The 24,616-nt window shown below is 47.5% G+C and overlaps 1 pseudogene across 1 annotated transcript in view; it reads left to right on the plus strand.

The window, feature by feature from the left end:
* The first annotated feature begins 22,416 nt into the window (after positions 1–22,416).
* Positions 22,417–24,616, plus strand: part of LOC144148603 (condensin-2 complex subunit H2-like) — a 70,333-nt pseudogene continuing 68,133 nt past the window's right edge. Inside the window, exon 1 of the transcript XR_013318010.1 lies at positions 22,417–22,541. The product of XR_013318010.1 is annotated as a condensin-2 complex subunit H2-like (transcript). The remainder of the gene's footprint in view (positions 22,542–24,616) is intronic.

Consider the following 24,616-nt stretch of genomic DNA (forward strand, 5'->3'; position numbering starts at 1 on the left):
TGTTCAAGTGAAATACTATCTGAAATCGACACCCTTCAATTATTTTTCATTACCTTTCGGTTTTGCTGAAAAGTTGCAAGCATTTTTTCTGACATTTTTTTCCGAATGATTTATCAAATCATTCCTTTACATCGAAAAGGTGGAGAATAAAACATGCAGGTGCGATTGAGCTGCGTTCTGCTTCAACTGCAATGACCAATTGTGAATTCTGGTCGCCTAACGTGAAAAGTAGTAACAATTAACTATCATTCTATCGTGTGGCACAACTGGTTTAAGCATTTTATCAGGGTGGATTTCTTTTCATAAGAAACAATAATTTTTAACATTGCATTAAATGACCTTGATCGTCCTTTGCAGTGGCCTTGGAAGGCATCACTCACTATCTAGTGACGCTGAAGTGACTTTTCCACGTGTTTCTTTGGAACCACGATGTCCTGTAGAAAGGAGATTTAAAAGATCGATTCGAATTTAAAAACAGCACAAACCAACGATTCGGATGGCGTGATTTAGTGGATTTTTGCATCTACCTTTCTTTTTTTACCAATTTCCGTCCTCGCCGAGAAATTTTGCTGTAACTGGCTGCTTGGAAAGGTGGGAACAGTCTGCTTGCCTTCTCTACAACATAGACACTGTCATTTGAATTGCTAAATTCCCGGGAAGGAAATGACTTCTAGGTATCGCTTTATTTGTGCGTACTTTTGTCTCGACTCGTTTTTCCTCCAGGTTATTTGCAGCAAAGATATGTGCCATCGTTTTCGCCACCCGCTGTTGTGCGTGCGGGACACGATTACTCACTGCACGCGCTGCCTAATGAATGTTCGATTGATATACGACTTCCAGAAAATGCCGGGAAGCCGACGCACTGAAAAGCAGAGGGTTGTGGGCGATGTGTCGCAACTGGTAGAGGTCCAGAAATTTTTTCTTTTCTTTTTTTTTTCGTCGCTGTTTTGGAGCATATATGTAGCAGTGTCACCCGAATAGCTAGAAAAAATCACTTGAGCAACACGAAAGCTGAACGTTCGCTGTTGGTAACCAATATGATGAATAACGCGGGGCAGAGGCGTTTGTTGAAGCGGATATTCCTTTTTCTTTGCCGCAGAAAGGGTCACTTTAACCTGAAAACATGTGTGACACTACTAAAATTTCTAGCGCATATATGATTGAACTGACAACAAATTACTTGCAGTGACAAGTTTTTTAGTTCGCCACCCGTGTCATGTAGCGCGGCGTGCACGAAGCTCTTCACGAAGGCGTGCACTTACCGATGGATCAAATGACGGTATTTCTTGTGCATACGCATGAAATGCTGCCTTTGTAGCAGATTCTGCAATCCATAGTAGCCTACACGCCGGCATCAACGATGCTTGTGAAAATGCCTTAAAGGGACCCTGCAACACATTTTCCAACTAGTTTTGAAATCTTAAATGCTTGCAGAACGTGGTCATCCAACACACCCAGTACTTATATTAGGGGGTCGCAAAGTACCTCAGCCAAAAATGACTGCTTTATGCCCATTACAAAACTTGTAAACTCGCTCAAAAGGCTTTTCTCTCTTCCCCGGTCTTGATGTTCTTCGACGGCTCGAATTACGTCACTAAGGCCATGTAGCGGCTGTTGGGCGGTTTTCCTTCAGTTGCAGCAATGAGCGATTTTCGATAGCAACTTTAAAAACAAAGCCACAAAAAAAAAAACAGAAATGGAAGGCGTATCTGGTGCGACGAGCATGTCACGCAGTGCCGCTCCATGCTGGCGATAAGTATAGCGTTCGCAGTGCTTCCAGACTCGAAGAAAAGGGTGAAAGAACTTATCGAAAGTGTTGCAAGCATAGAGTTTCTTAGTAAGCATACTAGAGAGGAAACTGCGCCTCGGAAGCCATGTCGTCATGAAGGTTCATGGGAAGACCCCTTTTTGGCTTGGGCTTGGCATGACAAATGGATTCTTAAGCGGTTTTGGGGATTTGCTTTCTTCACTATGCATTAACACGTTTTCGAGCTACAAGGAAGTAGAAATTCTCCCGTTTCTGTGGTAGCTGTGTTCAGTGAAACAGCAGGCAATGCGTGATCGCACCTGACGTTTCTCATGCCGCAGTCGGAGGACGTATGACGGAGCGGGTAATATGCCGCCGCGAAATTTCTAGCCGACGAAAAGGAGAAACAAAACGTACTTCGACGAAGACAAGATACGGCAGGTACGGGCGCTTGCGTGCGTCCTATCTTGTCATCGTCCATGACTGGGAACCCGATTTTATATCTGTATCCACAACTTCATTTGCAACGCACAGCCACTATCAAACTCGGCCCCATACAATCCATGCCTTTCCAAATGCCTAATCGCGGGTCTCCCCAAGGGGCAGTTCTCTCACCACTACTTTTTAATATTACTCTCATTCCACTCGCTCACAAACTCTTTAACATCCCCGCACTTCGCAGCACCATTTACGCAGATGATATCACCCTATGGGTGACACGCGGCAGTGATAACCAGATAGAAGACACCTTACAAGCTGGGCTTGACCACGTCCTCACACACATCACCCCTCTTAGCCTAACATGCTCGCCCACCACATCTGCCCTACTCATCATGACACCTCCCAAAACCCGCCCTTCCCCCCAACCGTCAATACGACTATTTGCGAATGAAAACCCCATCCCCCCACTCACGAGCTAAGAAACTTGGGGCTTACTATCAAACGCAACAGATCTACACTCCCCACACTCAAGTACATTAAGAAATACACAGCCCAAACTCATTAAACGAGTCGCCAACCGCCATCATGGCTTAACAGAACTGGACCGACTACGTTTATTACACAGCTTTATGATCAGCCGCATACTCTACCACCTCCCCTACATGCACATCACAAACACTCAAGGAAACGCCCTGGATGCCATGCTCCGCAAAGCATATCGCGCGACCTTGCTCTTTCCACCTGGGGATCCTACCAATCGACTTATGTCACTAGGCATCCATAACACCATCCCTAAAATCCTTGAGGCCCACCGGACAGCCCAACTCGCCAGACTCTCCACCACATCCACGCGCCATTACAAACTCCAAATCACAGGTCATACACCCCTCACAACATTCGCTACCCCCCAACCTATTCCACGCAACATCCGAGCTCTCATCCGCATCAAACCGCTTCCCCGTCACATGCACCCCATATTCCATGCCAAGCACCGAGCAGCTCGTGCAAGTCAGCATGCAGAACTCCACCCCCCTGACAAACACACCCTGTACGAAGATGCAGCCAAATACCCACATTAACCGGCCTATGCCCTCGCGGTTACCGGACCTGACATTAATGTCCCGACACACACTGCCACCATCTCCACCTCATGTGCAACTACGGCGGCGGAAGCGGCCATTGCCCTTGCGCTCTCCCAGAGCCCCACCCCAATCACCGTCCAATCAGACTCGAAGCAGGCCATCCGGCACTTCTCCAAAGGCTTTATATCCCCCGTAGCCCTCAAGATTCTTCTCCAAAGCCCCCCGACCGACCCCGTGCAACTGGTGTGGACCCCGGCCCACACCGGCATAGGTGCTAACGAGGCAGCGAATGCACACGCTCGAGCTCTTACTTCCCGGGCCGCTGTTTCTCGTACACCTATACACGGGCCTCCCGAGACCGAGACCACCGAGTCTCTTCTCAGTTTCAGGGAAGTTACCCTTCATTACCGCCTCCTCTGCCGTACTCTCCCACCCCCCCATCCACACCTATCCCCCGAGGCTGCCCACTGTGGCGGATACTCCAAACGCACGCGTTCTCTCATCGTACTCAACTAATACATACACATCCACATCAATTCCACACAACCCACTGCCCCAAGCGCGGTCAGCTGGATACTCTGTATCACTCTCTTTGCGAATGCCCTGCTGACCCATATACCCCATTCCCCTCCTCATCCCACTGGGAGCAGGCCCTGAGCAGCTCCGAGGAGTCCAGCCAAGTGCTGGTCACCTGCCGAGCCCTGGCGGTCGCGGTGGACCTCTGGTCCTCCGCCACCCCCCCTCGCTAACCCGGTTTTCTTTTTTTTTAAATAAAGTTTTGTTCTCTCTCTTTCTCTCTCCACGACTGTTTAACGCCACGTTTTCTTTTTCTTGTTAGACTAGCTGGCGGTCGCGGTGAACCGGTTCACCACGAAGGCAATGGTTTCATAGGCACGCTCAAAAAACTTTCGAAACTCTTCAAGCAACTTATTATTTGAAATAATGATAAAATTAATCAAATCACACTCTCTAATGAGTTACCCCCCAAATATTAACATTGTTCGTAAATACAACCTTGGCCTACGGAACAACAGGCACAACCGTTCCGGCAAAAATACGCTTTACTTCTTTTTACTTAGTTTTTCCACTTACCATTTCCACTTACCAGTTTTTCCATTTTCCACTTACATAATTGTACACTATTCTTCGCGTTTTTGTGGCACTTTGTTTAAATTTGCGGTCACTAAAACGTTTTAATTCAAGCCAATGATGACACTAAGGCGAGCGCGATGTATAATGGCGGTTCATGACGACACAGACGACCTTGGTGTGAGCCGCATAGACGCTAGCGCCAGATTCCTCTCTAGTGTATACTGTAAGAAAGTCTATGGTTGCAAGGTCCCTGTGACATGTTGTTCTGCGCGCAAATAATGGGCATGGGACTGCGAGCCAGTGACGACGCGGTCCCGCAGAGACACTGCCAACAAAGGGTGCATCGCGGAGGCATCTGACGCTAAGGTAATAGACAACGGGAATGTACGAAATTTTTGGCCGTGTGTCTGCTTTCTTTACTGCAAATCACGTAGAAAGACGATAGCATTTCGGCCACCCCTGCTACGTAACAGCTCCTCCACCTTTCCCTCCTACATTTCACACTCTTCTCACTCCGTCTCTCCGGGCCACTCCGGAACCAACACCCCTGGAAGGGCTGAGGACGTTGCCGACCCTAACTTTGAGCTGGCGCACGACAGGAGAGCTCCAATGTAGTTCCGCATTCTTCCGGTGACATGATCATTGCCGTCGCGTGAAGATGATATGCTGCCCCAAGCATCATGGTGTCCGTTAAAGCCACCCATGGCCACGCAGTCATGCCACGGCTTGGACCTCTGCGACATGAGTAATGCGGCAACCCAGGCCCTTCCAGGTCTCACATAGAGACACGCCATAGAAGTGTCTGTACACGTTTGGCCAAATGTGATTGCGGCACGCTCCATGTTAGCTCAGGCGGCACCAGAAATATCCACAGCACAGTGGGTCGGAATTATTCAAGTCCTAGTCCTTCTCGCTACGCTGTTTACCCGTCTTCCTCCCAATCCCTTGACCCCACCCTCTTCCGCTGCGCTTTCTCATCTCATTCTTGCTCTCTTTCCTTCTCAGTGTCTTCTTCCGCTCCATCGTCTGCTTTACTCCTCATTCTCTCTTTGTTTTCCTTCTCTAATATCATGGAGGAAAGTATGACACCGACTGCGAACAAGAAAGAAACTGTTGCGATTAAGCCACGTCCCTTTCGAGGCCGCTATAATTAGGCTTATACAGTTTTTCTACCTCCCGTCTTCTTCCCAGGGTAATGGCGATCCCATCGTTGGTTAATTTATTCCTCATCCTCCTCTAACCAGCTCCCCTTCTCCTCCAAGTAATACAGTGGCCGAATCGGGTACCAGACAAACAGAGAATCAGGCGGCGGGACGGACGTCATGGTCTGCTCTCACAATGCGTTGCAGTGAACTTACGATATGTGACAAGCGTCACAGAGGAAGCGGGTAATTAGAACTTTGTTCGTTTGATGCAAATTTCACGTTAATGGGACATCATTTCCCACAGGAAAAAATGACCGCGTAAATTCTCGCTTCGCTTCGTATGTCATAGGAAGGTAACGCACTAAATCTTGACTTTGGGCTAGTTGGGTGCACATGACACCTCAGGAGACAGCGCGAAAAACTCGGACCGAAAGAGCAAAAAGAGACACGAGCGCTGACGAGCAACTGGTGGAATTTTATTACGCCTGGCAATAAATATCAGAAGGAAACAACGTAATCATGCGCCAGTGCGGGAAAGAAAAGCGAGATAAACAAAGAGTTTAAATTGATTGATTTTAGGATTTAACGAGCCGACGCAACGCAGGCGATGAGGCACGCCGTAGTGGAGGGCTCCGGATTAATTTTGACCACCTGGAGATCTTTAACGTGCGCCGAAATCTCGCACACACGGGCGTTTTTGCTTTTCGCCTCCATCAGAAAAGCGGCTGCCGCGGCTGGGAATCTAACCCGCGACCTCGTCCTCAGCAGCGCAACACCTTAGCCACTGAGCCACCGCGGCGGGTAAACAAAGAGTTTAAACGCGGCGTCGGCTAGCAAAGGCGATAAAACACAAAACATTATTTTTATCCGGCCAGATACGCAATCTTTGTCTCAAAGAGTTCCACGGAAGTCGAACTCACGCATCGCTCCCCCTTAATGCTTATGATTGAAGCCTCCAACATTTCGCGCGATCGGGAGTCGCGATACCGTTTTAAGATGCGAGTTTCGTTGAGCTTAGGGTGGCACTTTTCGCAATGCTTCTAGTGCAAGGCAAGATTTCTCCATGTTCTTTTGCGCATATTATATGCGTGCTCACGAAGGCGGTCGTTAACGCACCTGCCACTCTGGCCCACATAAACCCGCCCGCACAAAAGGGGGATCTCGTATACTATACAATCCACGCATTTAACATACTGTTTTTCATGCCTCGTCAACTCTAATAATTGCTGTATTGCTGCATGGAAACGGCATTGCCAACACTAATAAAATTTCACCAGTTGCTCGTCAGCTCTCGTGTCTGTTTGCCCTCACTCTGTCCGAGTTTTTCTCGCTGTTTCCTAAAATGTCGTCGAAAGACGTTAGCCTTCTGCCGCCCCTACCACGTGTGTCATCTCTCCACGTCCCTTTTGCACGCTCCCTTTTTTCACCACTCGCAAACCCCGTGATTAATGCAATGAAGGCTTGCCCAGTGCGAATACATTTCCCGCTTTCGCACTACTTGCGGGCCATATGCTGGTACTTTTCCTTTCCATTCTACCTTGAAGTAACTCGAGATTTTTTCTTTATTGTTTCTTAAATCTAGCCTCTCTCCAACCTCATTTTTAGCGCGTTGTTTTTCTCTTCTTTTTTGCTATCCTAAAAGCCAACCCAACGTGTATGTATGATGAAAAAAAAGTTGGTGGTCTCGTTTATGTACATGTGCTCCGCCGCAAATATCTGAGATTGGTTCCTTATGTACTCAATGATGTGTACATATGTTAGCTATATTAGCAGTTTTAGTAATTTGTAGCGGCCTTGCCTATAAATACTTCGTGCTCAAGTATTCTTTACCTGATTTTTGTCTGACAGACGGACCGACCAATATTTTCGCGTTTTAACAGCCCAGTAAAGACTACTGTCTTTAAAAATGGCATTGAGCTAAGATCTTCCCACAATTTGTGATAAAGCCACCTCACATGTTGTTTATGGTCTATTTCATCCAGGAGACACTTGCAACTCAAACGTAAAATTGATCGGGTATCGTCTGTATTTGTTCTGTCTTCAAAACAAGTGTGAAACGCTAGTGATGCATGGCTATCAAAATACTATTGAGTTTAGCCCTTCGTGCTGGTATTTTTGCGTGTATTTGTTAGGGGGGGGGGGGGGGGCGCATTGGCAAATACCAAGCATTCTAGGGCTGTGCTATAGTTTCTAACCTATGTATATCTTTAACGCGAGCTGAACTCGATATGAACTGGAGCTGTAGAATGCTTTAAAATGCATTGCCCACAAGCACCGAATTCGTTCATTCGGAACATTCATTCTACAAATTATTAAAAATTCAGTCGTTAGTAATATAAGACGTATGCCTACAATCAACCTTATCTTGCTTTTTACTTTATATATTAGAATCACCATGCAATACCTAAATGCGTTTATGTGTATATCTTGCATACTGATTCCGTACTGATGTAATGTATTTTCGTTGTAAAATTTTCTTGCAAACACCGTTTCACTGATTTGTAACATTACTGTCTGCCTTTGCTCAACCACTTTTTGTACTTATCACAGGATGTCCCCTCGGCATTTTAAGCTTAATTTGTGAGCAACGACTAACGTGGACGTAGTTAGACTTCACTTATTGAAGCGCCTTAAAGCATGCACAATTGGTACATATAAAAGACAGTTTGTTTCTCGACCAGTTTGGATTGTCGCCTTTAAAATTAATACCTCAGCTTGACAACTGGATAGATCAAATACCGAAAAAATGTTTCGTTTGCGTTTTCGCTTCGGATATTTTAAAACGCTACATCCATTCCGATTCTACAGTCCGTCTAAGAGGGCGACTTAAAACCTTTTTAACATCAGTGCTTATTTTTTTTTAATTCCAGTTTTGGGAAATAATAATAAAAGTACGCACCCCAAATCAGGTTGTGTAGTCACAATAATCTAAATAATCTAGATTTAAACAATTTACTACAACAAATTCAATATTCAATTCGAATAAGTTCAGAACGGAACATGAACTTTTGTTTCAGCGCTTTCAATGCATTACTTTCGGCGTTGCCAGCACCACGGCGAGATCAAATACACAACAGCTCACACAGAGCTCGAGCCGCCGAAACGGCGGCACAAAAGGAACGACACATACACTGTTGCGCTGCGTGCCGATCCAAGCCGATCCGAGCCGAGCGACTACGGTCTTTGCTCTCCGCTGCTGCCAATCCGGCGGGCCGTTCGCCGGCGCTGCATCGTAGAGTTCGGGCCCCGCCGGAGTCCTGAAGAACGCGCCTCTATTTGCGAGTGCACGAAGTATATAATAACCCCGATGCGTGACGAAGAGCGATTCTTCGAAGGGCGGTGTGGAGTCGCTACACAGAAGTGGTTCCCGCGCGCACGAGCGATGCATTTTGTCCATCGAACAAGCGGGCATGTCGATGCGGTTGCTAGGACGCGGCTTGGCGAGAAACGCGTGTTTGTGGCTGTGCAGGGGCCGTGCTTCCTTATGCGAGAACCGGGGTCGATGAAAACACCGCCAATGGTATTAGAAAGCCTCGGAACTGTCGCTATCACCTCATCGTGGATGAAAACCTTCAGCGCTATTGTGTACTCGATGTCAAGGTTACTCAAAACCTCGCAACTTGTCATCCGCAGTTAACGTGATCAAGCGAGGCTGAGACGGCGTTTGCGGAGGCTTTTAATGCATGTATAGGGTGTTTGTCAATCTATCAGCGCGTATGGTATCAAGCTTCATCTAGATAAGATCGGTGTCACGCGGTGGTATCAAAACTGAAAAAAAAATACAGAGTGTAAATTCTGCCTCTTGAAGTCAGGAAACATCGCGCAAGTGTGCTGGGTAGTCTCAGTGACGTGACGGGAAAATAGGCTGGGGTTCACGAAGAAAGAACAAGAGGGGCTTTTCGCTCCTGTGGGTGGTGTTTGTCGATCTATCGGCGGGCGGGACACCCGGTCGAAGCGCCGCGCCACCAATCGATGCGGTCAGTGGGTCGCGTGCTCCGGGAGGAGGCGTGCCCGAGGAATGTCGCGCCGCGACAGTCTGCACGCCACGCGAAACTCGGCCGAGCTGGCGACCGTCGATAACAGCGCTACTTGAAAAAGAAAAGGAATTCCACGACATTTTCACCTCGCGCCCACCGACTGTAGCCGTTTTGATTTAGGGGAATAACGATTGACTTAATAACTTTCGTTATTCGAAGATTGCATTGAGTGGTTGACTATTAATGAAGGTTTTGTGGTTGCCATAGCATAAACCCGCATGCCGCTGGTCACAATGCTATCGCCCTGGAGACGAGCCAGGCGTACTGCATTTTTTTTTCTTTCGGCGGGTAAATGTGGAAGAGGAATATCGCAATTTCTAAATGCAGGTTCGCTGCAAACATTGCAGTACAGATGCCACTTTTACGAAATGTTAATTTCCCGAAGCAAGGAAATTAGCATTTCTTATCCCCTAGAACAAACGCACAACTCTTCCAAGTCTTTTCTATTATACAGGAGTGATAGGTATGCAATAGCCCGTTTTTATAAGTGTCGTGAAAATTTAAAGCGCAACAAATTTAGACAAAAGAGGAATGACACAAGGACAAGCCCTACTTCCAACTGGAAATTTTATTTACGAAACAACATATATATACGAAAAGGTGAAAAAATACAAAAAACAGTGCATGTGCGCATCGTCCTAAACTAGAGATGTGCGCACTGTACAGGCGCGCACACGCACCTCATGCCATGGGCGTACCCAGGAAGGCCAGCTCTTTTGCTGATAACGATACCGAGGTCGTGCTCACACAATCTTTGCCACCACGATGTATCTCAGTCGCCTCCACAATCTCCCGTGTGCGCTGATCGGGATCGCGAAAGACGACTGTACATTCATCAAATCGAGGCGAACACTTGCAGTTCTGGCAATGACTGGCGAGGTTCCCGTCCGTGCCTTTTTCCGCTCGATTGGCATGCTCACGGAGGCGTTCATTAAGGCACCGTCCTGTTTGTCCAATGTAGGCCCTATGGCAAGACAATGGAAGCTTATACACCACTCCCGCAGTGCAATCGACGCACTGATTCTGGTGCTTCACCCCGCACTTTTTCTTTTCTTTCGGAACCGGGCACGTGACAGTGCAAAGCCGCGACAGTTTTTCCGGAGCAGACATCAAAACTTTGACGTCAACCCTTCCACCAATCTTTTAAGGATTGTGTGAAATGCCGTGTAGGTAGGGAAAAACCACCATATTGTTAGGTTGGTGGGTCGCCTGGTTATCTTGGTCGCCTTGCCCGATGCCAGCCCGTCTTTGCTTTGAACGAATTGCGTCGGCCACCGCTACAACCACGTTTGCGGGGTAACCTGCCGACCTTAGGCGACGCACTTGCAAATGGAAACTGGTGTCCATAAGGTACTCGCATGTTTTGTTCAAGGCACTGTTGAGACAGCTGCTGGCAATGGCTCGTTTCACCAGTTTGGTGTGAGCAGACCTGAACGGCAGTAGCGGCTTCCGGCTGCGGGGGTCATACATCCAACAGACGTGTTTTCTCGAGAACTGAAGTTTCAGGTCCTATAATTTGAGACTGCACTGCTTAGGGACCTCGTGTGTAACCTTTAGGGGGTTAAGACATGCCTCAAAAATCGCCAACGCTTGTGCCACATCTAGGGAAAACGCCTCTACGCCACTGCCAACCAACACCAAGAAATCGTCAACATATCGGAACACTTTTACAACCGTTGTCTCCTTTAGCCTTTCAGCAATTAACCTGTCAAGGTGGGCCATCACCAGGTTGCGCAAAACAGGGGCAACGCATGAGCCTATCAGACTCCTCGCTTTTGTATGTACACGTGACCATCCCACTGGACATACGTTGATTTTAGGTAGAGCCCCAGTAAATCCAAAAAATCTTGAACAGAAATGCCACATTCAGTCTGAAACGGTACTGCACCAAAAGCAAAAATGGCATCTTCAACACAGGTTAGCATCAGGTCTTGCGGCAAGGAGTAGTATAAGTCTCTAACATCGACAGTAGTATCTCCGTGGTCACGCTCGTTCGCCTGAGCTGTGGTCCTGGCTGCCCGTCGCTTGTTCTGCTTTCCAGCAGTATCGCCATTCGTGGCCATCATTCATATTTCGGCCTCGCATACCGCCTACTCCACACTGCACTCGCATCAGACTCCATTTGACATCGCCTACAAGCGGGGATGGCACCCGTCAAGATGCAGGACGGATGCCGATCGGAAAGAGAGAGGCCTGCCGGCATCGCTTCGACTTGCCATTTTCATAGCAACTGCGAACGAAGCGCCACCACAGCCAATGCCGCTGCCGGCTTGACACTCGGCTTGTTGTCCCTTTCTCCACACGCACTCTGTTCTTGTGTTCCTATCTTCGCTAATTTTCGCTAACATTTCCTTCCATTGTTCAGTCAATCGTAAGCTACTAACGTAGGCAACAGGCGATTGGTTGGGCCGCATTTTCACTGAGAAGCATTTAACGCATTAAAAGAGGCAGTTCCAACAAGGGCTAGGGGGTTGAGAGCAAATGTGACACTAACAATTAAAAGGGTACGGTACACTTGTGGCTGCGGTATGAGGCCGTAGCAAAGCTGTGTACAGGAAAACAATTAAATATAACTGCAAAAAATATTTACAAAGTACCTAGTAATCATCAAATAAATCAAAACAATCCTAGCGACAAGAAAGCAGCGCTGCGAGGCAGCGGTTGTGAGAGATGAAAACGATGTTTTACGCACAGCAACAAGCCGGGCTACAGGAGAAAGAAATTATATACGATATGCTTGTCTCAGACATATCACGTTTTTTTCTGTTAGTTAAGTATTGAGGCGAACGCTTTAGATAAAGTACTGCGGTTATTCATTCCTTTTGGTTAGCTAGAGTGCTTTTGGTGGCCCATAGCCGAGTTCACTGGTTGCTAAAACTGTGCGTGCCTTCCTAAAAGGCCACAGGCCCTGCTGTTTTGTTTTTCATAAGCAGCAGATTAGTACAACAAAGCTGAACATTTTGGAGGACTTTGCCCCATTCCCTTGTTTATAAAACAATATCTTCAAAGGGACTTTGTTCCCAATATGCGCAGCTGTCGGTCTTAAACAACATTCGAAACAGTTCCTGCACAACAAAAGAACGCAAGGTATTTGCAAAATGTTGCCACCTGGAATAAAATGATCGAATGCTTAGAAACGGGGAAGCTATTGTCTTTTGTGCGTGACGTACTCCGTCTTTTGTATGGAAACTGTGCCATTGAATAGCTGGAAGCACACAAAAAAACATTTTTGTTTAGGAATGCCATAGCAGTATTTGTTTATCCATTTTCTTGTCTTTCAGAACTGCATCGACTAACAATACCCCCAGTCAGAATACCGGCGATGATCTTGACAGCAAGGCTATAGCAACAACAGCCCGTCTGGGTGCGGCTGCGGATTCATTTTGCCATTTTTTTCTTTAATCTAAGTTAAAATTTCGGAATTGCTTTTTGCTACACTGCGCATGTCTGCCTAAAAACACATTAAATCAAGCTCAAGTTTTCAAAGATGCGTTTTACCTCGTCTAACTACTGGTCCGCAATTGCATTAGAGGGGTTGAAATGCCTGAAAGTGGGTGGGGCTGATAGGGATTTTTGTACATGTCGCTAATTGTGGGCGAAAAGATACCTGTAGTGAAGACTATAATCAGAGTCCTTCAATGCCTTTCTGATCATGAAACTTCACCGTTACGCTATGGGAGAGCTTTGTACGCTGCCCAAGGAGGCCGCGGCGCGGCGCTGGTGTTGATCGGAGGGCAGCCGGGGGCGTGGTCAGAGCGCGTTTGGCAGAATACGGGCCACGGAGTAAGTTAAAACAGACGCTCGCCGCCTTATCAGCAGTCCGCTTTCGCTTTGCGTGTCCTGGGCCGCTCAAATGTACTTATCATTTTGTGAGTGGCGAAGAAATTTGGTGTGAACGGGCATGCTGCTACTGCGTTCCTGCCTGCCGGTCTGGCTACAGAGCAGCGGCGGCCGCCCGATGCCCTTCGATCTGCGGGGGTGCCCCTCGCGGTAGCCTTTGTCCCCGTACAAAACTTGGCCGGGAGTTTCATGACCAGAGAAGCATTGAAGGACTCTGCTATAATGAAGAGCAAGCACAAAGTTGTAAAGAACCATTTTTTGAAAAAAGAATTGTTATTTAATGCTAGCTTTCTGAGAAGATGGCCCATTGCTCTCATTGTTGTCCCTCTTTGCGCAGATGCTGAAAAGTGTTAGCCACGCTAGCTTGAGCTCTCCCCAATTTTTCTTGCATTTTTAAGAGCTCTTTAGCCTAACGATACCTGAAGGTACACTTCGTATATTAAAGCCAAAGCTTTCTTAGTGGGACCGCAGGAGTCCTGGCTAAAAACTAATGCATTTCCCCATAGACCGGTTGGTCGACCGAATACCTCTGATAAGATCTTTGTACACACGGCACGGCGCGTGCGTGAAACAGGGCCTCCACTGTGTCAAAACGGTTACTTGAAAATCGAAAAAGGAACGGCTTTAGATAAGACAATACACGCATCGATCATAAAGAAGAAGTACAATAGTATATCTTTAGCTCATAAACCACCATCAGTATAGATGGTATTCCCATAAAAGTTTAGCGCCGATTTCTTCTCTTGGCAGCACTGAAAACCACAGTGACAATGCCCACCGTGCCGACGCATGCGTCTGCATCTCGCAGAAAAAAATTGGCTGCGTATCTCAAAAGACGATAATCTTTTTAGACATCTTTTAGGAAATGCCCCCTTTTGCTTTCCCGCTCACCTCTCATGCTGTTCCTATACCGTCGCGTCAACCCAAGGTAAATACACTAAAGGTTTGCGCAAGGCGATTAGAATTTACCGCGTTCCACTGCTACAGGCCGGGTTCCTCGATGCCAGCGCTGCAGTACTGCAGAGACGCACGTGAATGGAAGCGGCCGACTACAAGAACCGCGTTACCGTGCTCCACGTGCGTTCCAAGCAGAACGTGGAACCTAGCTAGTGGAACCTTTCGTTGCTGTTGCCGCGTGATTTTTCATATGCCGCCAGGAGGCGGCGGGTTTCTCCAGTATATGTAGAATATCATTTCTTATCGAAAAACCAAGCATTCATGAATTTTTTAATAAAAGAACACTGTAAATATCCCTTGTGTACTAATTTCCTCTCTTATATTTGCGTAATGTCTTGTTCTTGTTCAACAAAGTTGACAAGTATAAACATATAAACCGGGCTTAGACGTTTACATGTGGCTGTGAGTATATAAGACTACTGCGCAATATCAGTTTTACTTAGGCCGGGTGGCTGAATCGAGTTACAGATAGACAGACGGACAGACAGACCAAAATTTCTCGGTTTAAGTAGCCCAAGAAAGACTAACGTCTTTAATAAACGCGCCCTGGCTTCTGGCGCCCGCGCTGTTACCATTCGATTCTCGGCCCTGGCGTCAAAGTCAATAGATAAGAATAATCGCAGTGACATTGTTGGGTGACGCTCTACTTTCCCGAGAGAACTCCGCACCACCACTGGAGAATGGAGCCGCGGTTGTGAAAGGAAGCAGCACGACGCGCGAAATGCCTACGCTGCACCGCAGTTGCCTGCGAACACGGAGATCAACACATGTGAGCCCGCACCTTGCCAACTGCAGAGTCGTTCAATGCAATGTAAAAATGGTGAGAAAAAGGTTGAATTGGTGCGTCCTCCTTCGGCGGCGGTCCGGCGGTTAGCGTGCAAGGCCATTTGATGCAAATTGGCAATTTCATGCCGCATTCTGATGCATTATAGGTAACTCATGCAATGTCTTTTTATTCTTTGTTTTTATCATTTGTTTTAATTAACAGAGGAACTGCTAAAGCTTGAGTTCCGGCCATGTCGGGCGTCGCTTAAAAATCGACCCAGCAAAGTGGAATGGAGGAAAAAATTAGCCCCATCTTCCCGAAGGGAACGCTGAGTAGATGCGGAGCATCTCGGGGTTCCGTTGTGTTTCCGTTATATTCGTAGAACTTCATCGGAAGAACGGAGTGAAGTGGAGTCAACCGCAGCAAGCGCTGAACTGAGCGCGCACAGCGCGCTACCCGATTTACATTCAAGGTTGAAGGAGAGGATACGACAGGAGGAGAGATGCGCAAGCGCCGAGCATTCGCGCCGACGAAGCTCAGGGTCCGCCGCTCGCTTCAAGCGTTTGCGCTCAGCGTCGCGTGCCCTTCGCTGCGCAGCTTTGTCTTCAGTGGACGTAGCGTTGCTGTTAGTTTGTGGGGTGGTGCTGACGCTTGCTTGCGCCAACCCACTAACTGACGGGACTGTTGCTTCCATCACACTTCACTGAAGAACGGAGTGAAGTGGAGTCAGCCGCAGCAAGCGCTGAAATGTACGCGCGCAGCGCGCTACCCGATTTACATTCAAGGTTGAAGGAGAGGAGACGAGAGGGGGAGAGATGCGCAAGCGCCGAGCATGCGCCGCGAAAGCAGAAGCGAGAACGCGGGAGAAGCTAAAGCGAAGTGCACGCAGCTGGTACAAGAGAAGTGGCGGGAGTATCGCGCAGCTGTGGGAGAGAGGGAAGGAGGAGAGTTGCGCATGCGCAGTGTGAGTGCGGACGCCGACGCGGGACATGCCCTGACTATAAGATGCTCCGCATCTAAAATGCTAGGACAAGGAGTGTGAAGGGGAAGCGGAGAGGAGGCAAGGAGCCGACGAGCAGGGTGCGCTTCGTCGAGCAGGGTGCGCAGGGTGCGACGAGCCGACGAGTGCGCTTCGCAGCGCAGATGTTCGGATGGCGAGACGCGCGTCTGGGGACGTAAGATCTGACGTACAGGTTTTCTCCTAGTTGAGAGAGAGCTAATCGGTTTTTAGAAAGCCAAGTTAAAGCTAGTTGAAACCACCAGCTCCGCTGTCTCCTCTGTCTTCGCATCTCAATTACGAAGGTGGCCTTTTTTTAAGGGGGGGACCCTGCGACACTTTTTCAACTTTTCTTGAAATCTTAATTGCTTGCAGAACGTAGTCACCCAATACACCAGTACTTAGATTAGGGGTCGCGAAGTATTTCAGCCAAAAATTACTGCTCTATGCCCATTAAATAACTGGGAAACTCGCTCAAAAGATTTTGCTCTCTTTCCCTGCCTTGACGTTCTTCGACCGCTCGAATTACGTCATTAAAGGAGCAATGAAGACAAAACACAAGTTTGTGTTGTTCGAACGATTTCGTGTTTTATAGTGCCCCCAGCGCTTGTCCGAATGCAAACGATGCTTTCTTCACTGAGAAATGAATTATTTTAAGTCAAATTTTAGATGGCGCCAAATTTAGATGGCGCCACCACACCATGGCAAGCCGTTTTCTGCCTTTGGTTTGTTTGTGAACGTATTTGTACCTGGTTTGTTTTGTTCATCGAGACAATCGTTTTGTAAAACATGGTACTCGCTCGACAAATACGGTCACGTAAGACATCGTAGCTTGCATCAATCGGCCAGTGTCGGCTGAAACAACCCCAAAACCCCGCAGTCCTGTGCCGCTAAATAGAGCATAGTGCACGCAGTACCAACAGCAGTACGCATCGGTACTTCTATGTTTACGTGGGCTTTCGTAACTGCAACTGTTTGTCCCACCATCCTTAGGGCTTTAAAAAGAATGTGCCCAACATTTAAGCGCAAATAGCTCGTTCGGCAAGCCTATAGGCTCTGCCTAATTTGCTTTTGCTTTTGCCGGCCTCCACCAATCGCAAAGCTGTCTCGTATGACATCATAGGTTCTGTTGCGAGAAATGAGCTAGTTGGGCGCATGGCCATTCCATTTTTTCGTATTTAAGTAGCTTATTTGAGCGGAATTTACGTTAAAAGTGGTGCCAATATGATTTCAACGAGGCAATCTTTTGAATGAACCAAACTTGTGTTTTCTCTTCATGGCTCCTTTAAGGCCATGTAGCGGCTGTTGTCCGGTTTTCCTTCAGTTGCAGCAGTGAACGCTTTTCGATAGCAACTAAACATAAAGCCACAAAAACAAAGCAGAAATGGAAGGAGTATCTGGTGCGACTAGCAAATCACGCAGTGCCGCTCCGTGCTGGTGATATCTGTAGCTTTAACAGTGCTTCCAGAGGCGAAGGAAAGGGTGAAAGCGCTTATCAAACGGGTTGCAGGGTCCCTTTCATGCTAGCCAGCCACACTAGCCGGTGTACGGGCCGTTCGTCACATGGCGTATATGGCATAAGCATGTTGGTAACAAGGCGGTTCGTAGCAGGGGAACATTCGTAATGGGATGACTTGTCACGGGGTGTTCGCGTGGAAAGAGGCCAGGTGGTTTTTTTTTGTGTGTGTGTGTGTGTGTGTGTGTTGGTCCCAGTGGAAGGGCGAAGAAAGCTGTTTCCAGTTGAGAGGGAAGCCGGAAGACAGGCAGGGGAGATAGCTAGCAGAAGATATCTGTGCTTGGGAGAGGGGTGAGGGTTAATTGTTTTCCCTCTCGAGTTTTGGGGGGCGTGCGTGCCATTTTTTAGCTAGGCGCGTAGCGGACGGAAGGTGGGCAGACCGGTGCTCGAGGACAACCCGTTCTGTTGCTTCTAGCAAGACAACACGAGGACCCACCCCAGCGCCGACTTCAACACGAATGAGGCGAGTGCTCACTTTGCTTAATCTTTATACTATATCAATTTGCGAAGCAATGTTCGAAGGTATATATTTACGAGCTTACAAATCACGGGACGAGAATCCTAAAAGGGGGTCATTTCCTACCGTATTTTTATTCGTTCTTTTTTTCCCAGTAGGCGTGTCAGCAGCTATAGAGTGAGTGCAGTAAATGAACAAAACTTCTTCGCCGCTATACTAAACAAGAATTTCCTCACACAAGAGGCGCCCGCATGCCCTCATCCGTTGCGTTTTCGTTTTTTATCCTTTTTGGCGTGGACTCCTTCGTAACCTTTGCACTGCTGGGAAGTTACGGGGAACTGGCTGTTTCTCTCTGTTCTGATCAAATGAATTTCTGTTTTGAATACGCTAAGCTTTTGAATGCGCTAAGCGCTAAGATGAAAGCGTTCGGCCGTACAATGTTGGCAGACACTCGTTTCTTGTTACGTTGCATCGTGGAAAGATGATACGTCCCTGTATTCGGACTGTAATATTAGTGAGTTTAAGATTCACGCATTGCCACTGCAGGCAGTGGATAAATGGGTACGACGCGTTCGTCACATGGCGTTTCGTGATAGGCCGCGGTTGATAGGCCGACTCCTGACAACACTAGCCTACAAGTGCTATTTATTCATTCATTTAAACCTATAGTTCATACCATAAGCTAGCTGCAGCACTGTGGAGGCTACATTGTTGTCCCCCTAAGGACGCCTAACTCAAGAAAACAGCTCTCAAGAAAACAGCGTAGCAGACGATGCTCGCACAGGCAAGGCTTTTTTGCGCCTGCCTGTACTCGCCTATTTGGCCGTTCACCACCATGATAAGGCGCTAACACGCCGATCGGTCGTCACACCCGTAAAAAATTTGGGATGGTGTACACCAGCGCAATTTTTTTCCGATATCACGGGAGCGTCGACCATTCCGTCGAGCAGCGCCGTATACGATGGAGCGATACGACAAACTCGGCGAGAGTAACCGCATGCGCATTAAGCATAGGCCGGTGCTATCGTCTTCTGCTGGGCTGTTCCAAGAGCAGACAACCACCCCCGATTTTTTAATTCGCTTATCATACTGCCCTCCAACCCGCCGTTAACGGCGCGAAGAGGGCAAGTGAAAGCGAGTGGTAACAGCAGTATGGGGTGGCGGTCTGCTCTTGGAACAGCCTAGCAGATGACGGCAGCTGCCGCCTTCGCTTAGTGCGCTCGCCGAGTTTGTCGTATCACCCCATCATACGGCGCTGATCCACGGAACGGTCGACGCCCCCCTGATATTGGTAAAAAATTGGGCGGGTGTACATTCCGAGCCCATATTTTTCTCACGAGTTTTTATTTTTCCGCTTGCTTCACTATATATCTTTTACAAATGTTTTTACCTAGCGGTGCAATCTGGTACTGATCGCATTCTCTTGACACGACGTGCCCGGTGATATGTGAATGATATAAGCTGTATGCAGAAAAGCGCACTTTTGCATGCGCTAAGGGTTTCTTGCCCATCTTTCTGGAAAAAAAAATATTCTGTATTTAGAAGGTCAGTTTATTGATAATATAGTTTTGATATTAAAATCAAAGCTATATACGATTCCAATTTCTTTCTTGAGTACAGCTGGCCGCAGCCTTATTGCAGGAACTCGTTAGCTCGCCTTGAACCAGTTTTTTGCTTCATTATGTGCGCGGTTCCACTCGTATACGTGATACGTCGTTTGCGTATCTGAGAATCGATCGATGCTACAACTAAGGAAGGGGTGTATTCAGAATTTCGAATTCGGTGGGGATAGAAATCCCCCTAGAGGGGGAGGGGGGTGTCGGGGCTGGGTGTATAAATACCAGAACCACAGTGCTCTAGAGCGCTATACCTGAACTAAACATATGTGAAAACTGGATCGATAAAACAATTAATTAAAAAAAGATCAATGGACAGATATGCGCATGCTCTGACACTCTTTAAATGAGACATTAGGGATAAAAAAGGGCATGACTTATATCCTGCTCCGGACACAAGAACAACACGTTCCCCCGTAACGCCGCCGGCGTCAGGCGCCACAGTCGGGCACCCTCTGGATTCGGCCGCCGACGCTCTGTCACTTTCTCTCCTCGCGGCCCCGCGAAGACGTCACCGAAAAATCCCGTCCCCCAATTTTTCGTGACGTCACTTTCACAAGGCAGGGGCCATTCCAAGGGTACGGGCGGTACGCGTCATTACTGCGTGAGCAATGTTGGCAAACAATTTTCACCGTCGATCCGCGGAAAGAGCGACAGCAGAACCGAGAACAAGCTAGAAAGCGCGTCTATGGAGAGGGTGACGTCATCCCAGCGGTAGCATTGATCTGTGGTGGCGCTGCCACATATCGCACCGCGTCAAGTCGAAGCGCAGCTCTCCACCTGTCTCTTCCGATTCGCCCGTTACAGTGTACGCCCGTTGTCTCGACGCGTTCCGTCAGCTCTTGTGCGCTGTGTAAAATAGTGTACAGCTAATTGAGGGCGGCAAAATGCGGTAGCATGGAAATGGCGGCGACGCATTGCCGATACTGGTCGACAACAAAAGGAGCGATCAGGCAGTCGTCGATCAAGAGTGCCTCGGAGGCGGTTAGAACGCGAAGTACGATTGAGATGGTGCACGGAACAAGAATGGTCGTGCTCTGTGGCATGGTGTTTGAAGCTTGCGCATTCTAGAAATATTCTAAAGCCCGATTAGGGCGTGCACACCGGCCATGCCAAACCTCAAGTCCGTAAGGGAGAGAGAGAAAATGCTGACGCCTATTTTCCACGGCATATGCCTGCCTCATCCTTTCGCGGGCATTTTCTCAGATAGGTCGTCCTCTCAGGCAGCCAGCTGGGACCTAAAAAGCATCTAAAAAGAAATGCGTCCGTTTATGCGCGACACAGCGCGGTCGATTCCGCACATGCAATGTTACGCGGAATTATCAGGCATACGTTGACAGAGAGGCGGTGCTGGCGGTCAACGGTGTTGATGCCGATCTCCCTAGTTTCGCTTTAACCGCACTATGCCTGACGTTGCCGCGCTGGTTGCAGGCAAGAGTTTGCTCAAACACTTGTTTCCTTGTTGTAGATTTGAATGAATGAATGCGCGCTGCATGTGGGAGTCCACATTCTACCGCGACTATGCACCGTTGACGCGCCAACTCTTGGCCTGACTTGCCCCAAGCGGCCGTTGGCGCGCAGTGCATTCAAAAAGGCCTCTACATGATCTCCACCGGTATGTAACCGGAGGTTTTCGCGGCCTGTTTGTGAACTTCTGTGCTGTGGAGTGAGGCCTGAGACACTGCGCTGCGTGTTCGTTATGCGTGACCGCACAATGCCTCTGACCTCGTTAACTTTGTTTACGGCTGTTCTGCTAGTGTATAAAGTCGCTGACGGCGTCTCGCCAAGGTGTGGGAGTTCAGCCCATGTTCGCTGCTCCCGATATATAGCTTATTAGAGTTCGGGTTTGGGCTAGTTGGTAGCGGTAATCCATGATGTCAAGGGCCACTTGGGCATTCATTGCCGCGATTGTGGTTGTACGCCCTCTTTGACAGTTGTGCCGTCATCGCTCGTCACGCCAACCAGAAGACAAGAGAAATAATCGAGGCTGCCGAAATAGCACGCCTGGGGGATCGTTGCGTGTCCGCGCCATCCGTGGCCTTGTCCGATAAGGAGATGGGCTATCTGAGTGGGGGTGGGTGCCACCTTAGTTAATACCTCGTGCTGCGTTTTGTTCGACGTCACAGCGTTGTGCGAAATATTTTGTGTGCAAATTTTGTCATGACCTGTTTTTATCCGTTATTTCCTAACTTTGCTTCTTTTGATAATTTTCCGCCCATTTTTTTCAATAATCTCAGTTGGAAGTTAGCGCTTGTGCCCGTTGCCTCCGTGTCCTCTGTCGTTTTGTTGGCGCTACACGACGTCATGCTCCCGATTCTTTAGCGTAGCACCGTTTAGTGTTCTCGAGTTCGGTACGTTCTTCTCATCTCCTTCTCGAGTGGTCGGACGTAACAATTTCTTCATACACTTTAACTGAAATCCTTGTGATTGTAGCCCGTGAACAAGTATGTTCCTTCGCGTTTGTTTTGTTTTCTTTTTTTGTTGTTCCTGTGTTTTCAATGTTTTCATTCTTCTTAGTGACCCTAAGTGGATGCCACTTATTCCCGTTGTCACCTGCGAAGCGCATTCAACGCTGTCTGCTTTTCCAACATACTTGAATTACTATTGAGGGTCGATCTCGACCAACACGAACCTCGTGCTCTCCACTTCAGCAATGTCCATTAGCAGTTGTTCTCTAGCGCTTGCGTTGAAGTTTAATGTTCTGCCTCCGTGGTGACCTGTACAGGTTTCTGACGGGGATACCGATGAAGTAAGCTCTTGTCCGCCCAGCCAACGTGGTATCTTCGAACGGCAGACTCGCGGATCTACTGCACCATGCACGCCGGTTCAAGTCGACAGCAGCGAACAGGTTAGTCCCATTTTCTTTTTTTTTTTTGTAATGTATCTAGCAGCGTGTATCCCTCGTATCGCTGCACGGCTGCTAAAAAGCCGAAACTATTCGCACGTTCGTCTCTCTCTCTCTCTCTCTCTCTCTGTCTCTCTGTCTCTCTTCTCTCTCTCTCTCTCTCTCTCTCTCTCTCTCTCTCTCTCTCTCTCTATCTATCTATCTATCTTAGATGATGATGGTGATGATTTCTATTGGTTTCCCCTTTCTATCGGGCTGATGACATGTCATCTTACCAAAAAGGACTAATATACCTATGTTTTACACTCTTGGTTTAATACTAGCGCTGCTTAAGGCAGGCACAAAAAGCTTATTAGGCACAAAATACTTTTTTTCTGTTACAGGTGGTAACTGTGTTAGGCAATACCTTCCTCTCTGCTCTTCATCCACCATCATTCTAATCTTCTTTTCGTCCCCTCGACAGCGTTGGAGTTAACTTCCTCTGCGATACCATTAAATCCTAGCTCTTCTAGAAGCCGAATATCTCCTTCATGTAGATTTGGATGGATACCCTCACATTCTAACCCCTCTCTCTCTCTCTCTCTCTCTCTCTCTCTCTCTCTCTCTCTGTCTCTCTCTCTCTCTCTCTCTCTCTCTCTCTCTCTCTCTCTCTCTCTCTCTCTCTCTCTCTCTCTTTCTCTCTCTCTCTTTCTCTCTCTCTCTTTCTCTCTCTCTCTCTTTATCTCTCTCTCTCTCTCTCTCTCTCTCTCTCTCTTTGTACCTCGTCTATTCTGAATAGTTCCGCATTAAGTTATATAGTAGCTGGAAGTTAAATTCTTTGGGTAGAAGTGTGAATTTGGGTTGGAAGGATTAAAAAGTTTGCGAGAAAAGTTATTGAGCAGTCAATTTCATTGCTGCACTAGCTTTGCACTATTTCATATTTGTTCCTGTTTCCGCTGCTATTATTAAAATGCAGAGCTTTTGTTTAAAACCGCTGTTTTTTTTTCTTCTGTCTCACAAGAACCAAATATGTTGCATTGTGACCACATTTAATGCAGTTACCTGGTTTTGAATGTGTATGTATACAAAGCTCTCTTGCTCCAACTTGTCGTGCTTAACCCTTTCAGCCATGGTGTCCCCAATCGTGGACACTAACGAAAATTCTGGTAGCTCACAGATAACAAAACCAAAACACCTAGTTTTCTGGGAAATGGTTCAAGGATACCTCTCGGGATAGATGTAACTATTGTTCGTTTTGGTTGAAAGCTGAATGCTGGAAAGACGAAGGCACTGCCGTAAAGACCAGGCTGATGTTGGATGGCCCCAAAGACCGAAGTCCTAGCTTCATGACATAACTGTGAATCATAAAGTACTTGCCCTACCAGCTTTAGTGTTAGTACGCTGGCTCGGCGCTCTCCAAAATTTAGGAAAACTAGCAAAAAAGCTTTTCTGTTAGAATTTAAACTTTTAAAAATAACCTAATTAGATATGCCTGTAAATCGCTAATTATTTGCACCACAAGCTCAATTTTTTTTGTTTTAAGCCCAGTCCAAACGTTAAGGCAAAACACTGGAAAAAGTTTTTACTTGAAATAAAAAAATCCAGGGTTGAACGCGTTAAAGGGGCTATGAAGGCAAAAATGTTTTGGTCATGTTTAAAAAATTCTTTGGTAACTCATAACCGCGACACACGGACATGAAAAAGGACATTAGGTGTTTAAGGCCATAAGATACCAAATGACATTGGTCGGGCCGTGCTACATGTTAAAGCGCAAAGTCACTAGATGTGTTAGGCATGGTGGTGATAAGGACGAAAGAAAGAGATGCACTCATATTTTGGAATTTTTTAATGAAGAGAGAAACGTCTTACAATGGTTAAAAATGTTTTTGTGAAAGAAAACGTTATGACAGTGTCTTCTAAAAAATGGTGTTAGCCGTTTCTAAAAGCGGCTGCAGCAGCTGCCGTCACCTGCCAGCGGTAGCCAAATCCGAAAAATTCAAAACGTTGAGTAGCACGATGTTTCGCCTTTTGCTGCTGTTTTAATGAACTTCGTCTTATTAAGAACTGCGCCACCAAGAGTGCACAAAAAATCGTCCTAT

Source organism: Haemaphysalis longicornis, unplaced genomic scaffold, assembly GCF_048455015.1.
Source record: "Haemaphysalis longicornis isolate Haplotype H1 unplaced genomic scaffold, Haemaphysalis longicornis Haplotype H1 scaffold_8, whole genome shotgun sequence".
Lineage (NCBI taxonomy): Eukaryota > Metazoa > Arthropoda > Arachnida > Ixodida > Ixodidae > Haemaphysalis > Haemaphysalis longicornis.